This window comes from Phacochoerus africanus, chromosome 13 (assembly GCF_016906955.1).
Source record: "Phacochoerus africanus isolate WHEZ1 chromosome 13, ROS_Pafr_v1, whole genome shotgun sequence".
Lineage (NCBI taxonomy): Eukaryota > Metazoa > Chordata > Mammalia > Artiodactyla > Suidae > Phacochoerus > Phacochoerus africanus.
Window position 1 is genome coordinate 65,428,095 of NC_062556.1, and position 16,833 is coordinate 65,444,927.

At 40.2% G+C, this 16,833-nt stretch overlaps 1 protein-coding gene across 1 annotated transcript in view; it reads left to right on the forward strand.

The window, feature by feature from the left end:
• HS6ST3 (heparan sulfate 6-O-sulfotransferase 3) overlaps positions 1-16,833 on the forward strand; it is a 673,380-nt gene that overhangs the window by 292,207 nt on the left and 364,340 nt on the right. The window lies entirely within an intron of this gene.

Genomic DNA, 16,833 nt, shown 5'->3' on the forward strand with positions numbered 1-16,833 from the left:
ACCAACTGGAAGAGGGATTGTGGGATATCTGATTGCAGGCAGGACAATCAATTAGCTATTGCAGAAATTCAAAAGAAAAATAAAAGAACAGAAACAAAGGAGGTGGCCCTGGGGATGGATAGAAAATGGCTTTGAATTTTTAAAAAGCGGTAGAAACAGGATTGGATAGTAAGTGAATCTGGGAGGAGTGAATAAGGAAGGAAGATGACTTGAAGTTTCATGGTTGGGTCACGGGGGTGGGGGAGCTCTTTCCACAGACGAGGAATGTAGGAGGAGCAATGGATTAGGAAACAGCGAAACGTGGTGGACTTGGTGCAGGCATGAGGAATTTCTAAGAAGAGAGGTTCAGCGGTGGACTGAAGATGTCTTTCAAGGCACAGGAAGAAAATCTAGATTGGGGATAAAGGTTCTAAGTCAAGGGTAGGAATGAGAGCACATCCTAAGGAGAGTTTTTGTGGAAAAGAAGGTATAATTATGAGAAATGTTGTCATTGAGAAAATAAGATGCATTTAGAACATTCTTGGATGGAAACGGTCAGGTGTAATGACTGGAGGGCTAAGAGCAGTATTAGGAGAATCTACTACAGAAGTCTTAAGAAGAGAATCTCTACAAGAAGGGAGTGTGGGAGTTCCTGTCGTGGCGCAGTGGTTAACGAATCCGACTAGGAACCATGAGGTTGTGGGATCGATCCCTGGCCTTGCTCAGTGGGTTAAGGATCTGGCGTTGCCATAAGCTGTGGTGTAGGTTGCAGATGCAGCTCAGATGCTGTGTTGCTGTGGCTGTGGTGAAGGCCAGCGGCTATTGGACCCCTAGCCTAGGAACCTCCATATGCCGTGGGTGTGGCCCTAGAAGAAAAGACAAAAAAAAAAAAAAAAAGAAGAAGAAGGGAGTGTGAAAAGCCACACAGAAGATGAGAGAGAAAAGCATGGTTTTGATCAGATCTCTTTCTTCCAGTAATTTATAGGCACTCAGTAGTAACATCTCCAGCTCAAGTGGCAATGAAGTTTTTATGGCAAATAAATCCCATTAAATCCTATAAATTTCCATTTCAGAATATGTTTTTTCATATGCAAATTATAGGCATATATGTAAACATAAGCCTTAGACATAGTGTTTCATCAATACTTATTGAATGAACAATTGAAGAAGGAAAGTAGAATGGATGAAATAGCGACCCCTTAGTCAGTCTCCTCTAGTCCCACCTTTTCCTACCTCCCTTTCTCCCTGTGTTACTTTCTACCTACTCCTGAGAGAGAACCTTGACCATCTTTGTTTCAGGCCCAGAAAACATGTCCATCGATGCCCTCTGGACACATGGACACGTGAACAAGTTATGCCAGCCCACTTTCATTGGAAGGGCCTTTTTTTTGTTTTTGTTTTTTTTTTTTTTGCTGTTTAGGGCTGCACCAGTGGCATATGAAAGTTCCCAGGCTAGGGGTCAAATTGGAGCTGTAGCTGCGGGCCTATGCTGCAGCTCATGGCAACACCAGATCCTCAAACCACAGAGCAAGGCCCAGGATCGAACCCACAACCTTGTGGATTCTAGTTGGGTTTGTTAACTACGGAGCCGTGATGGGAACTCCCGGAAGGGCCTTTTTGAAGGGATGTTCTCCGCGTTTCATTCCCATGATCCGTGGCCATTGTTTTTAATTGGAATTTGAGATTCCAGTCTCAGGACTCAATATTGCTTCATCTCTTCATGAATATCATTCATTGATTAGATGGAGCATTTCTTAAATTTATGACTAGCAGTACCTTGAACATTTCTGAAAATAAAGTCCTCTGGAAATAGAGTGAATGGGTATACACACTATGAACTCGAATAGATGAAAGCACAATGTTATCTTTAGAATGAGCAGAGAAAAACCTGGTGCCGTGTGGTATGAGGAAGAATTTTAGTAAGTGTAGTCTGAGAAAATTGGAGGTGAAAGGGACAGAAAACCAGTGCATTATCTTATGTAATACTACTTAAAATTTTCAAACTGTCCATTAATTCTTAAAGAATTTTAAGTTTGAGGAGTAATAGAGGATATTTCAGCAGAAGTTAATTTTCAGAAGAAATCTTTACTGTTTAATTCCAATAGATTCGGGTACTTATTATATGTTTGGTTTTGTTTTACTTTTCAAATCCTCCTTGAATTTGCTTCTGAAGGTTCCAGTTGTACAGCTGATATAGTATTTGATGGATATTAAAGGCCTGAATATTTATCATGGGATAATTGTTATGATTTGTGTTTTGGGGTCTAAATCCATCTCTCTTTTTTTTTCCAATAGGCCTTTTATCATCATAATTATTATTGTTATAAATCCATCTCTTAATATTTGTAAACATCCTCAGTCTAGAATCTTACCAGTTAATGATGCCTCATATAGCCGTCCTTTGAATAACTGTGGATACTGCTGCTGTCCAGCATTTGACTAACACCCATGGTGGAATTCCTATCTACTTTTTGATGAGATGAAAAATAGACTGTTGGAGCTTAGGTTTCAATTATGAATGCATATCGTGTTTGCAATTATGTTAAACACAGCAACAAAATGTTACATAAATTAAACTGGACAGTAGCCAAATTTCCTTCAGTGGATGGCAAAGTCAAAAAACAAGAAAAGGGCTTTCAATGTCTCAAACCCACATGATGAGTTTTGCTCATTTTTTTACAGTTCTTTTAAAATTCTCCACTAATGGCCTTGTTTAATCCTAGTCCTACTTTTAAAAAAAATGATATTTTAATAATGTGTATCTAAAGGAGATACATTTTTTAAAAATGTTCACATAGACCATTTTTTTTTTAGAGAGAAAATGTATTTCATCGTGGTTTACTAAGTGTTAAATAAAGCCAATTAATTAATTTTCTCCTTAGTTGACTAAAATAGTGGAATTTTAGAGTTTGAAGGGATCTTAACATCATTTAGCCTGGCCTTTATATTTGTGTGTGCAAAATTTATGGGGCCCCAAAGGGTATATTTACCCAAAGCCAAAATTTCACCTAGTTTCATGATTTCAATTTTAACTCAAATTCCTAGATAGTCCTTGATTCATGTTTCAGCACTCTTTCTCAACCCAGAGCTACCTCTTGTTGAGTAAATGTGGACTCATTTTCATTTTGCAGAAAATTGACTCTTAGATGTTCAAAAAACTGGTATATCTTATGAGAAGTGATGGACCCTTTCTCATAAACCTGTGATATTTGAGCAAGAAATGAAACCCCCTCCCTTAAAAAAACAAACAAAAAAAACCCAAAACGTATGCACACAAGCCAAAACATTTCTGGAGGATTCCACAAATTTTGCTTTTCTTAACTGAGCCTTCAGAGTTATAATAATTAACAACTCAAAAAGGTAGGTTTAAAAATAGAATATTCTATACATACCAGAAAAAAAATTCAGGCTGGGATATTTCTGCTTTGCAATTATGGTTCTTTAGGGAATGGGGTGACCTGCTCAACCATTCTGATTCCTCTCACAGGGTACCATTAATCAGAAAATTACAGTTCCTGAGGGAAGCTGTCTGGGAACATGATGCTCAGTACAGATGGGGTGGGAGCGGATGGGGGGAGGGTAGAGTCGTCTGACTCCTTCGCCTGGGAAATCTCAGGCATCCGTGAGGAGCCCCCAAGTCGTGTGGATGAAAAGGACACAGCATAAGACAACTCTTAAGCCTCTCGTAGCCCAGTGATGCACTTCCATTATCCTCTTGCTAAGCTACAGCAATTTTCATTGCCTTTTAAAGGAAAGAACAAATAAAGTGCTCTGCTTTTATTTGGAATGAAGGGCATGCCGTTTCCGAACTGTCTTTGCTGGTTCTGCCTAATGAAGCAGCTTAGGGACCACGTGACTAGAATAGCCTGAGTTGGGGGAAATGAGACCAGCTTGCATAGCTGTGGAGAGGCACATATGGGCACGGAAGACCTTTGATTGGCTTCAGAAAATAATGGTTGATGTTCTCTGTGGATCTTGCAACAGAATCTTATTGAAAAAAAAAAAAGAAAAAAAGACATGTTTCATTTATGCCACTTTCTTCTGTTACTGGCAGCCTTGCAAATGATCTGGAACAGGTGGGCATACCAATAAGCAAAGAATGTGCTTTATAGTCTGTCATTCTCCACTTATCTTATTTTGATGAAGATATATAAAGGGAAGATCGCATTTGTACTTGATCTTGTGTTAGGAATCTGTAAAGCACTCACAAAATAAAAGGTACAATTTCTCTTTGCTAAGTCAGTTGACTATTAAAATTGAGAATAATTTTCTTGCGATTTCACGGGACAGTTTTTCATCGGTGGCAGTCGTCATTTGGGGCAGGAAAGGGAGAAGCAGTCTATCAAAAACAGATAAAGAAAAGCCACACCACAGCCTGCTGTTTCTGCTGTTTTGGATGATCGAGCTTGTGCGCAAATGAAATCATGACAGATTCATTTATATGAAATGGCCATTGCTGATCTCCTTGCCAGAAACTAGATTGCTTTTTTATTTAGGAGATTTGCAGAGCAATCCTTAGCTTTTTTAGTTAGTGGCAAAATGGCACCTGGCCAAACTGCCTCTTCCCATCCAGTTGGTGTTGCCAATATCTTGGGATGCATGCATTAAAATAAATATGCAGTCAACTGATAAAAAAAAAACATTTTTATGTTTAAATTTTTTAATTATTTGCAGAGTTGAATTGGGGGATACCTCATTTAGCCTAATATGAAGATTAAGAGCTGGGATGGCATAAATTTTGCACTCAATAAGCATAAGGTTATGAATTTAAAAAAACAACACAAAACAACTTATAGATGATTTTTTTCATTAACGGCATTTGCCATTATCAGTCATCTCTGAAGTGCTTAGTCTTTTCATTGCTGGTTATACAGGCCAAATTTATTGAGCCACTGAACTCAATACACTGATTGGAGAATCTAAAGGTTTTAGAAGACTCCTCCTTTAGAACAGTAACCTTGCCAAGCGTGTTTTTAGATAGCTCATTTACTAATTTCCACTGTCCATTAGAGAGCCTGCCTGCTTGCTTATTAGCAGAGGCATGGGGGACCTTTGCTGCTGCAACTCATGTTCATAAATTCTTAGCAGGGAGACAAGCGTTACTAGAGTGATTATCAGATAAGCGAATATGTTTTGTAGTTCTATTTTGCATTTTCCTTCTGCTCCTTCTTCTTACAGGTTCCAATTGTTTGGTGTGTTTACTGGACCAATAATATTATTCATGTATTGAGTAACCCCTATGTACAAGATAAGTCTGTTAGGAGCTCGGGTTTCAGAGAAAAATGAACTGAGATACTTGCCACACTGAACTCCCCTCCTCATGCACATTCTTCTTTCGGGCCCTACCTTGTAACCAGTTCAGAGAAAGAGAGAGAAGGGTGGGTGGGGGGAGGCATCAAACATGGAGAATAAAAACATCAGCTTTCACACCGATGAAACTGGTTAGTGTGTGTGCCTTTCAGTGTGGCATTCCGAAGGGCCTTACTAATTAATATTCTCCTCCCTTATTCAGACTTGAAGGTCCATGAGGGCTGAAGCCATATCTGTTTTTTTGACCACTATCTATATAGGGTCCAGCATAGTGAAACAAATATAAATCATATAACATATAATGTAATATATAGCAATAAAAATATATATGTATATAGGTATATTTATGTGTATATAGAGTTGATTTCACATATATACATATCCATATAGAAAGAGTCTATTCTAATTATGTGTGGTAGTTATATTCAATAAGTTTGCTGTGGACACTGAACTGGTGAACACTAAAGGCAAGTTTAGATGCCTGCAAACCTCTAGTCTTAGCATTTTCATCAACTGATCAGCACACAACTGTGTTTTACTCATGTTTCTGTTTAAAGACACCTTATTGAAAATCTATTGTTGATTCAGTAACGTTGAAGTCATGGCCAATGGCACTATAACTCATCCTTGAGAGAAAGTATATCTAACACACATATTTTCTCCATAAGGCACAGCACAGGCTTCTTGTGCTTGGGAATATGAGACAGCACTTCAGCTCTACACTTGGGGGCCATTTTAAGCAGCAGAATTACCAACAAAAAGCACAAAAATGTAAAAAAGCCATGACCGTAAATAGAGCATGAAAAAGACACTTGTTTGCAGTATGAGAGCTAAAACCAAAAGGCAGAATGTGGCTTTTCAACCTCAGTTGGGAACCTGCTTGGTGGGTGACTCAAATTTTTGCCTCTCTGAGCATTTGATCTGAATGATTGCAAAAATACCAGTATTGATTTTTGGCATTGCAAATAAATTTTAGCAAGTGGGTGATATTGCAAATATGGAATCTGCAAATAATGAGGATTGATTATTCAGAGAGATATACATTAAATTGCACCTTCCGTATGTCTCAGTGAGTTCTGAGCTGTGGATTTAATTCTGGAAGAATTGCAATGCAAAGCTGAGAATACAATTTCAGGCTCAGAGCCGGGAGGCAAGATAAGCCCCTTTCTCTCCAGGCGCAGAGCTTAGCCATCCAGACCTCCTCTCTGTGCCTGCGTCCCATCAGGGCCACAAGAGATGAGATGGTTCAGTGACTCCATCAGCCACGTGCACGTCCTGATCACTTCCCAGGAGCCCTGAACCCCAAACTGGAGAAGCAGTGACTGGAAAGGAAGATGCCAGTGGTTGACAGTGTGCGGAAACTCTAGAAAATACACTGTTCGAGCTCTCAGGGGGCAGCCAGACCTTGCTCTGTGTTTTGGGTCAGATTCCTGTTTCTCAGCTGTAACTTCAGCCTTCATGGAGTCCTAACACACTTCCGAATCCCACTGGCCCAGCCTCCTGGAGACCAAGCCCTGCCCAGCTGACTGGTAGTCCTTTCGAGGCAGGAATGACCTGACCCCCAGCTGCATCTCTGGAAACCTAAAGCTTGACATCAGGGCATGGTGGGCCCCCGTAAATGCCTTCCTGATGGATTAACTGTCTTGAGGCTTTTTTACAGATTTTAAATCAGACTTTTTTTTTCAAGCATCAATTGAATAGGCAGATGCTGAGATTCCTTTATGGAGGAGAAAAGCCTTTCATTCTGTAATTATAGAGGCAACAAAAAGATCATAAAAATATTCAGTGGTAACTATTTACTGTGAATGCTTTTCAGTTAAAATGTAATTAATCAACAAGTGTAAATCACTAATTATGAGGTCTTTTTCTCTTTTGATGTGAAATCATCCTTCACGTGTTTGTAGCAAGAGAAGACCTTAATATTAAAACTACATGAAAGAGTAGGGAGAAAATGGAACAAGCAATTTAGGAAAAAGGTAAATGTGACTAATTTGTGTTAGACTAGGTCTGGACAGAGAATAGCTAGGGTCTGTGGTACAGTATTTACAAAAGCCCCAGAAGTACTTGGCATGATATTTTGTTGATGCTAGAGGGATAAATCCATAGAGTTAGGTTGGTAGATAGATGAATTTGCATAAGAGGGTATTTTAGTTTCCTAAGGCTTCCCTAACAAAGTACCACAAATGGGGTGACTTAAAACAGCCCAAGTTTATTGTCTCGCAAGCCTGGGGTTCAGTTGTCCAAAACCAAAGTGTCAGCAGAGGCAGGCTCCCTCCAAGAAAATCCATCCCTGCCTCGTTTAGTTGTTGGCATTTGCCAGCAATCCTTGGCCTTCTTTGTCTCATAGAGGCATCGCTTCAATCTCTCCCTCCATCATCACATGGCTGTCTTCGCCTCCTGTGTCTCTGTGCCCACGTGGCATTTCCTTCTTCCGTGACACTAGTCCTGTGGATTGAGAGCCCCCTCTAATGATCTCATTGTCACGTGATGATGTCTACAAAGACCCTACTTCCAAATGAGGTCACCTTCACAGGGACCACAGGGTAGGATGTTAACCTGTCTTTTGGGGGAACACAATTTAACCCCTAACACAGGGCTGGCTATGTCATTGATGAAAATCTAGTGTATGCCTTTGGGGCACAACCTTGACTCACAGCCCGTCTATGGACTACTTCTCCATTCCCCTCCTGTAGGGGGAGTTTCTTTAAGTTCTCCAGCCAACAGCAGCAATTCATCCAGAGCTGGCATCTCTTATACTCTCTTCCATCATGGTCTAACCCAAAAGATTGGACTTTTATTTGAAATTGTATTTTATTTTATTTTATTTCCAGTAGATGCTTATTTGATGAAGAGCTACCCTTAAACCAACAAATACACATCTTAAATATTTAAAAATAGCTCGTCATTGATGATCGAATATGCACTGGTCTTGGATTTGTAACTTATTCATCACAACAAAGTCCACACTTACCCTTTTTATGCCACCTTATGTTCTCTGCACAAATGTGATAAGCATGTCTTCATAACCTAGGCTAGGAAGGCCATATAGATGGATATTGATGCTTTGGACTTATCATTTGGTTTAGGAAATAGTTCTGTGCGGTCAGAGAGTGGTATCGTTAATCCCACTTTGGCTGAGTGGAGGGAAATCGAATCAGCGTGAGCCCCTTGCTGAGTTTCCACAGTTAGCGAATGAGATTATGTTCTTTGCCATGGTGATCAGCTCCATTTGGGGCTTCTTTTCTCCCCACTCTCACCCTTCATGCCATTTAACCCTTGTTTTTCTGCCACTTTTAAGAAAATTTAGCCACACATAATTTACTCTTTGTGATGCTTTATTGAGAATTCCTGACTAATACTAGACTGTGTTATGTTGACTGCTTGAGGTTATTTATGGGTGGTAATTAGAGTTGCATCAGAGAGCTAATAATAAATGTTACTATTAATTGTCATTGAATCATTTAAACCTCAGTTTTTTTTTTTTTATTGTTGCACAAAAAAACCCCTTTGTATAGGTTAGTTGTAAAATTAGGATGGCTTTGTTACCACAGATAAAAGCGAAGAGAGATTTGTAAAATATTAAGTCATCCATTCATTTGTGACTTACTGGGGAACTTTAGGGTATTGTCAATGTCCCAAATTCTCAGGGAAAGGAAAAAGACACTTCTGTTTTATAGTATGTTATAGTTGGATTGAAAATCTGATTATAATACTCCCTATCTAAAGTATTTTAAGAACTCTCCATTTTATTCAAGATAAAGGCCAGTCTCCTCCTTCACATGGTATATAAGACCTTTTATGATCTGATCCCTTCTACATTCGGTGACATACAGTGACCTGAATGCACCATTGTTCTCACCTTGGTGTGTGCTGTTTCTTCTGCCTGGAAAGCCCTCTGTGCCTGATTTGTCCGATTACTTGCCCTCATCTCCTTAGGTTCTGGCTTGGTAATCTATAGTAAGGGAGTTCTTGACTCACCGAAGGGAATTTGATATCTTCCACCTCCTTGTTCCTGTAGTATTTTGCAAACAGCTTTCATGAAACCATCAACATACTGTTTGCATGTCTGTCTTAACATGCTAGATTGCAAGTCTTTGAGGTCAAGAACAGTATCTTCTTATTTTTATATGTCTAGTTTATAAATTCAGGTACTGTGTGAGTGCCCCCCTCTGGCACATAGATAAGTAAATGTTTATTAAATGAATGCATGTTTTCATGCCTTGGCTCATTTTCTCCACAATTCAGTTTTTCATAGCTTTACATAATTTGTTTCATCATTTGTGAAATAATTATCACCTTCTCCTGAATATATTGCATGTTTCATGCTTCCCTGCATAACACTGATTTATTTTAGCACTATTTATCTTAGAAGTATTTTTGTAATTAAAACAAAATTACAGCACACTGTTAATATGTGCTCTTTGCCACGTACTCTCAGCCAGTAGCAGCTGCAGCAGAGTGTACCATGTGCTCCTGACCAGGCTGCATTCGCATAGCATAGTCCAAACTCTCCCAGCCAGTCAGCCCGCTGTGCTGTTCTGGATTGAGGAGGCTCTCTAGCACATGACCTTTGGTCTGCAGTGTTCTCTCTCTGTGTCACATGCTGTGCACTTGGGCGAATTTTTCCGCAAATCAAGAGTTGCCTTCTGCAAAGCAAGAGTTGCCTTTTGAATGTTGAAACATGAATTTTATAAAGTGGCATGAGTCCTCCAAGTGATGGTCTAGAAAATAGAAGGTAATATTGATGAGGAAACTGTGGATTGGTGGAAGTTCTTGGACATAATCAAGGGCACACATACATCACTGCAGACCAAAGTTCATGGATGTAGGATGTCCAACAGTTAAGTATGGCCTGTGGAAGAAGCTATAGAGAGGGTGTGTCATGGTTCCAGGAGATTTTGAGGAGGGTGAAGGAGCACCTGCCACTGTGTGATGCATCCCCGAGGGGACTTCATGTCACATGACTTGCATTAGGACCAATTCTCGTAGAGCGCCTGTCTAGAAGGTTCCACCATCCTCCACACCTATCCTGTAAATGAGGTATGCGCAACTCTTGGAATCAAATGCAAGCTAGTAAAGCTTATGATAAGAAGGGCCCAACATAACGAATGGTCAAGAAGTAATAATAAAAAGTAACACTCCAGTTTATCTTTTTTTTTCAAAGCATGTTTTCTCTCATTTTTACTTGCTTTCTTAAGCATCTGGGCCCACCACCTAGCTTATATAAAACTATCATAACATCGTTGGTAATATTACTTCTCCTGTCCACGGTAAGAGAAGCATATATACTTAACAGTAAATAGTAGCACTAAAATGAAATAAATATATATAATTGAAGCAAAAATCATCAATGGGTAATAGAATAAATTCAAAACAAAATTTCCCTTGTCTATATTTTAGAAACACATATGGTTTCATTTTTGAAGTGGTCATCTGTATAGAATCTAAGAATTTGCAAACACTGGTTTCTTTGAAGAATGAAGGTCCCATCTTTATTCTAATTCTGATATTTCACTTTAAATCAAACCAGGCCCTTTATAGGTTTTCACGCAATTTTTCAGACTTTTTTTTTTTTTTTTGCTTTTCAGGACTGCACCCAAGACACATGGAAGTTCCCAGGCTAGGGATCAAATCAGAGCTGGAGCTGCCAGCCTACACCACAGCCACAGCAATGCCAGATCTGAGCCATGTCTTTGACCTATACCACAGCTCATGGCAACCCTGGATCCTTAACCCACTGAGTGACGCCAGGGATCGAGTCTGCATCCTCATGGATGCTAGTCAGATTCATTTCTGATGAGCCACAGCAGGGACTCCCAGATTCATTTATTTATGTAGAAATGATTACAGTGGAGTTCTCATCATGAATCAGCGGAAACAAATCTGACTAGCATCCATGAGGATGCAGATTCGATCCCTGGCCTCATTTGGTGGGTTAAGGATCTGGCATTTCTGTGAGCCGTGGTGTAGGTCACAGACACAGCTTGGATCTGACATTGCTGTGGCTGTGGTGCAGGCCGGCAGTTGTAGCTATGATTCGACCCATAGCCTGGGAACCTCTGTATGCCACGGGTGCAGCCCTAAAAAGCAAGAAAAAGGTAATGATTGTAGAGAATGTCTGTTACATACCTAACACTATTCTGCGTTCAAGGTCCAGAAAAAAATCCTTTGCTCTCCGTGAATTTACTTCTTAGTGGGAGAGATAGGAAATAAACACACACACAGTACATGCCCTCCAGTCGTGAAAAGTAAATGAGAAATAGTATGGGTTAACTGCCTGGAGAGCATCCTGGGGTGGCGAAGGGTGACCACGAGATGGGGTGGATGGCACGACCTCTGAGAAGGTGGCATTTGAGCACCCAGACAATGTGAGCATCAAGCTATTTGGAATTCTCTGGGAAAAGCATTCCAGGCAGAAGGAACAGCAGGGGCAAAAGCTCTGTGGTGGGAGCCCATGTGGCAAGTGGGAGGACCCACAACAAAAAGGCCAGTGTGGCTGGAACTTGTAGGCTGTGGTCAGGATTTTAACATATTCTCTCCGGGGATGGTACTCTTATCAGGAAAGTGACATGCGTCATTGTGGCTGTTGTGTTGAGAGCAGACTACAGAGGGAAATGACGTGGAATCAGGGAGACCAGTTCCGAGGCTGCTGCAGCCTCCAGGTGACAGCATGATGACAGGACCTGTGGCCTTCCAAACTTAGCTCATCCCCAAACATGCAATTCTATCTTGGCTGTAATAATCCTCATAATTCACATGTGTTGAATACTCTCAGCCTGATATCTCAGTGTTATGCTTCGTGGAGACTGCATTCAGAGCTTCCACAGGGACTACTCATGTTCCTGTTGCAAGAGTGTGTTTCCCATAAAGCGTCATCCATTCTCCAGCTAGTTCAGTATCATGAAATCCAATGACCACATTTATTGGATACTCCCCCCGCCATAGAGCTTACCCTACACATGAATTCCAGAACAGTGGAATTTTTCCAATTAAAATGAGGACATCTCAATTTATATTCCAGCATATTTTGATAAAACATGAGGCCGGCGATTCTTATTTAATGATTTTACTTGTAAGTGATTTCAATCAATCGATTTCCAACCATAAAACAATAACATTGTTTAATAAATTCCAAGAATTATAACCTCTAAAGTTGCTTCGCTAGCACTTCTTTAAGAAACACAGTATGGGGAATTCCTGTTGTGGTGCAGTTGAAATGAATCCGACTGGGAACCATCCCTGGCCTTGCTCAGTGGGTTGAGGATCCAGCATTGCTCTGAGCTGTGGTGTGGGTTGCAGATGCAGCTGGGTTCCTGCATGGCTGTGCTTGTGGTGCAGGCTGGTAGCTGTAGCTGATTCGACTCCTAGCCTGGGACTCTCCATATGCTGTGGGTGCGGCCCTAAAAAAAAAAAAGAAGAAAGAAAGAAACACAGTACGAATGCACTGGGCATATCCTTCTGTTTTTTGACCAACATTCTTTTACACAGTGAACTTGCAGTAAACCCTGAAATGATAAACATAGTAAATGAAACTTTAAATTATGCTTCTTGGGAAGATTAATGCCTCTCATTTTTTTCCATTGAGCAATACTTAAGGTAGGTGCTAATAACCTACTACAATGCATCAAAATAGTGTGCAATTGGGTTGTGTGACTCTGGCATCCCAGAGGATGCATGATGGCAGGTTGGGTGACCATGAGCTACTCAAGTGAGCCCCAGCCCTTGTCCCAGGAAGAAGCCGCCTGGGACAGATCCCAGGCTGCGTCTTTTAAGAAGCATGTGATTTGGGGCCCATAACCTATTACACCTCTCACTTCGCCACTAAATGGAATAAACATGGTACCAGCCTCTTGAGATCATCATGAGGCTTAAATAGGTAATATGTTTAAAGCACTAGAACAGCCAACATGGCAAGCACGAAATCAATGTGAGCTTTTATGATTATATCCTGCCATTTGCTGCCTGAAGCCTTGAAGAACTTTGCAGTTCTTTCGAATGAAACTTCCGAAGTAAATCTCTCTTTGGCATATATGAGAAAAATCTGCCAAGTCCATGTTTGACTTTTCAGGGGTAAAATGTTTGCATGACAGAGGCGTTCCTACACAGGTTTTCACTACTTTTAAAAAAATAAACAGACAACTAAGAATGAGTTTGCGCCTTTCCTGTGGATTGTTCTCTTTTTCCTAGATTCTTTTTTCTTATGTCTGAAAAATGAGAAGTCAGTCATTAGCCTTTGTAAGTCATGGATTTGTAAAATAGTTCATTACAAGCCTCTTTTTTTTTAAAATGTACGCATATGTGTGAGAGACATTGAGAGAGAGGGAGGGAGCGAGAGAGCAAGAGAGAGTACAAACTCTATCCCAATGGTTTCCCAAAGCTCTGTACAAAAAACTCCGGGGGGTGGGGGTCAGTAAATAACCATTCCCTATCAACCCCAGACAGTCAGCTAATTTGCTGGTGCGATGTGGTATCAGGGCCAGTTACCAGGATGAAATTTTATTTGGTATATATATCACAAATACTGGTTTCCAGGGCTTTTCAATCGGTTAGGTTTTAGAAAATAGAGCTTCCCCCCCCCCTCCAGGTAGGTGAGTTTCTTTCATTTATTGCATATGCCTTTCCTAAGTAAGCACCCTCTAGTATTCCCAGCTCTGTGGTTGGTCGCTTCTGTGGATGTTTCAAAGGCTCTAGAAAAATAAGTCTGTGCCCCTGAGAAACCCAAGGGAGATGAAAGGGATTGTCATGCTGTCACTCAAAGTATGGCACTGCTGTTTTTGTAGGTCAGATATTGGCAGTTCCATGTGATTCAACCTAAATTCTATTTTTTTATATGAAAATTCTGCTAAAATAAAACGGTGGCACCCTTGCTCTAAGATGCAGTAGTGAAGAGTGCAGGAACTGGGGTTCTGGCTGGGGTCTCTTCAACCTGTCACAGCTGCATAATTATGTAAAGCTAATAAGCTTCATAACCTCACTTTGGGGTGACTGTTGTTCGCATTGCTTCTATTTGTGTTTTTAGAATCCTGCTCATAAACCCTATAATTAGGAAGAAGTATCCATGTGCCTGCTTACACACTTTTTATTCATTTTTGAAGGTTGTAATTGTCTATAAGTGCTTGCATGGCTGACAATTCAGCAAACGGAATGGTTTCCAAACACCCTCATTGCAGACTTCGTGGTGGTGATTTCCCGTTACTTTCCTCACCTTGAAGCTATTCAGTTTTTTTTTTTTTCCAGCTTTAATTCCACTCAAAAGTAGGAAAATGTTTATTTTCAATTAGAGTCTTACACAGCTTGATCGTTTCCCTTTGGTATTTGAAAGGGACCCAAGGAAATTCAAACCAAAGGCACAAGTCATTTGACTTCTACTAGTCCACCGATTGCTCCTTTCCTCTGTGTTGGAAGAGTTTTGAGATTTCACTCCGAAGTCAGCTGCCTCTAAATCCTTGGCACTCTGTGCGATGAGCTGATGGCAGCCCTTCCACAGCTGGTCCCTGTTCTCCATGTGTCTCTTAAAGAATTTCTTCTTCTCATGTTGTTCCCATAGGAATATGTTGCCCAAGTTGAATTTAATTGATTTTGATGATATGTGCTTCCCCCTGGACAAATGATAGATAGGACTGCCCTTGCTTTGGGAAGGCTTGAGCTCTGTTCTGTATGACCTTAACATTGAAAAGCTAGTAGAGTTACTATTCTTGTTGAATCATCTGGGGAGGTTTGAGATCAAGTTGAACCTCCAAACAATTACATCAGAAGCTCCTGGGGTAGAATCTGTGCCTCCAGAGTTTTTCAAGCTCCCCAGGTGATTCCATTGTGCAGCCAAAAATGGGAATCACGGAGTTAGAGCAGATAATTAGATCAATGTTTAGTGGGTGAGATTGTAATTTATATTAACCCTGAGAACAAACATGGCACATTGATTTAAATGGACTTGGGGTCTGAAATTCAGGTCTCTCGCTTGGTATGTGACCTTGGATGAGTTACTTAAATATTTCTGAGCTTCTCAGTTGTCACATTTCACAAGCGACAGTGTTGTTGTGAGGATAAAGTCCTTGGGGCTCTCCAACATATGTCAATGAATATTATCTCCCTCTTTCGCTCCTCCCTTCTTTATGATGGAGTTTGTTTCAGAGGATAATGTGGTGATCAAATATGTTGTTTTTCTCTCCTGGTAGTTATGTATTGGTTCATATATTTTATTTATTTATAGTATGACTTATGTATCATTTATATTTGTAATATATAATATATATAAATAAAATATTTATATTATGAAATATTCTTTATGATTTGCATTATTTATATTATGCTCTATTATTTATTTTATGCATTTATTGCCATTTTATTTTTCATTGTGAAGCAATTTTAGGGTTGCAAAAATAGTACAAAGGCAGAGATGAGAGTTTTCGTAGACCCTTTGCCTGGCTTTCCCTCATGTTAATATTTTGTACTGTATCTTTGTGTAAAGTAAGAAGTCAGCATGGGTACGATACTATTAACTATAGAACAGACTTTATTGTGATTTCACCAGTTTCCCACTAACATCCTTTTTCTGGTCCAGGATCCAGTCCAGGGAACACATTGCATTTTGTTGTCATATTCCTTAGTTTTTCCCATTCTGTGATATTCTGTAGCAGTTCTTGCACTGGTCAGTTATTTTGGCCATTGCCTCACAATCTGGTGTTGTCTTACGCCTTCTTACGGGTAGAGTTGATGCATCTTTGGTGTGAACACCATCCATGTGATGTGCCCTTTTCAGTATTAGAGTTACGTGATATTGAGATGTGTGGGACTTTACGTAACTAATACTAGGTACTGAATTGAGACTTTATAGGAACTGTATTAGTTTCCTAGGGCTGTCATAATAAGTACCACAGACAGGGTGGTTCAAACAACAAAAATTTATTGTCTCACAATTCTAGACACTAGAAGTCTGAGATCAAGGAGTTGGCAGGATTGGGTTTTTTGGGGCCTTTCTCCTTGACCTGTAGGTCGCTTTTTAAAACTGTCTTCACATGATCTTTGTTCTATACGTGTCCGTGTTCCTAATCCCTTCTTTAAAAAAAAAAAAAAAATCAGGGAATTCCCATTGTGGTGCAGTGGAAACGAATCCGACTAGGAGCCATGAGGTTGTGGGATCGATCCCTGGCCGTGCTCAGTGGGTTAAGGATCCGGCGTTGGCGTGAGCTGTGGTGTGGGTTGCAGACACGGCTCGGATCCAGCGTTACCGTGGCTGTGGTGTAGGTCAGCAGCTGTGGCTCCGATTCGATCCCTAGACTGGGAACATCCATATGCTGCAGGTGCAGCCCTAAAAGGACAAAAGACAAAAAAAAAATTTTTTTTAATTATTGGAGTATAGTTGACGGACAGTGTTGTATTACGTTCAGGCATACAGTAAAGTAAATCAGTTATACACATGCATATATCTGTTCCTTTTTCCCCATAGAGGTTATTACAAACTATTGAGTAATGTTCTCTGTGCTATATACAGTAGGTTCTTGTTAATTATCTATTTTATACAGTAGTGTGTCTGTATTATTCCCT